This window comes from Microtus ochrogaster, chromosome 4, assembly GCF_000317375.1.
Source record: "Microtus ochrogaster isolate Prairie Vole_2 chromosome 4, MicOch1.0, whole genome shotgun sequence".
In the NCBI taxonomy this organism is placed as follows: domain Eukaryota; kingdom Metazoa; phylum Chordata; class Mammalia; order Rodentia; family Cricetidae; genus Microtus; species Microtus ochrogaster.
The window spans coordinates 53,068,464-53,070,105 of record NC_022011.1 but is presented as its reverse complement, the minus strand read 5'-3'; positions in this window follow the sequence as shown (position 1 = coordinate 53,070,105).

The window sequence follows — 1,642 nt, the reverse complement described above, 5'->3', positions numbered from 1 at the left end:
TTCCTTCCTTCCTTCCTTCTTTCCTTCCTTCCTTCCTTCCTTCCTTCATTTCTTTCTTTCTTCCTTGGTTTTGGTTTTGTTTGGCTTTTTGTTTTTTCGAGACAGGATTTCTCTGTAGCTTTGGAGCCTATTTGGAAACTAGCTCTTGTAGACCAGGCTGGCCTCAAACTCAGAGATTAGCCTGCCTCTGCCTCCCAAGTGCTGGGATTAAGGGAGTGTGCCACCACCACCCAGGAAAAATCCCATTTCTAAACACTAAGATTTTTCTTCTTTGGGGGGTGTATTGTGATAATTCCTATTTGGTTTATCTTGTTTTCATCTTATGCTTACAAGAAGGAATGGCTCTGTAGCACGTGGTTGGTGGGAGACTTCTGACTGAGTGGGCTGAGGAGTTAACAGGAAGGGAAAGCAGAATCCTCATTTGCAATGACTATGTCAAGTCAGTGCCCCCTGGCTCCTGCCACCGCCCAGGGCCCTTTAGAAGTCTGGTTATAGTTACACAAATTGAGCCAGAGCCCAAGTCTAAGTAGGTGGGGCACCATCAGCCACCCCAACCAAAGTCCACATTCCAAACAGGGTTGGTTAGGTAGAGGCAGGAAGATCAAAAGCTCAAGGTCACCCTAGGCTATAGAATAAGTTGAAAGTCAGAGACCCTCCCTGTCTCAAAAAGTAAAAAAAACAACAAACAAAACAAAATAGACAAAAAGACCCACAAACAACAAAGAGCAAAGCACCAGATATAGAAATACACTGTTTACTTTGTGGATGGGATTTGGAAGAGGTTGCTTGCCTAAGAAGGCCAGGAGAGACCCTTCCGAGATTTAATAGCAATACCATCAAAGGTTCAAGGACAATATTATTTTGAGGGAAGTCACAAGGTTCACAGCCGTGAACTGAGAAATATTGTCAGCCAGAGGGGACAGGAGCCAGCCACAACCCTACACTCTGTGCCCGGGCTCATCTAGCAACATCCTTTCACGGGGGAGACTAGGTGAAGACCAAGGACCTCATCTTGAAACAATAGCTACAGGGTTCTCACGACACCCAGGTATAACATGCAGGGCAGACCTTGTCCCCTCATAGGGCAATTCAGGACAGAAGTGATCTCCTGTTGCAGTAAACACCCTAGGAAGCTCCTTACTCTTCCAGAGATAGAAGTCCACACCTTCTCTCCCCTACCTGCAAACCACCACTCACCTAGCTACCCCACCCCGCCACCCCGGTTTCTTTCTGGTTCTGGTCTGCCTTGGCAGGAAGCAGGTTTCCCTCCTGATTGAGCTCATTCATTTTATGGATAATTTCTTCCGGCCTGCAGCAAGTCTTCTGGGTTGCAGCATCTCCCCAGGGGTACAAGTACCAGGGGAACTAATGCTGCCACAGTTGGGAGTCTCAGTTCTGGGCTCCCCCGAGAAGGTTGTTGGGATGGAGGACGAAAGGGATGGGGGAAAGTCACCATGGTGCTGGTCCTGTCTGTGCTCTAAGTGAGGCCTGCGGTTGTCAGGGACATTTTCGATCAGTATCTTGGCCACTACTGAAAAAGTAACTAGAAGGCAAACCAAAAATGCTATATGAACAACTTTCTCATTTAAGAACAGTTCCTGGGGCTGGCAAAAAAAAAAAAAAAAAAAAAAAAGTTTCCTCA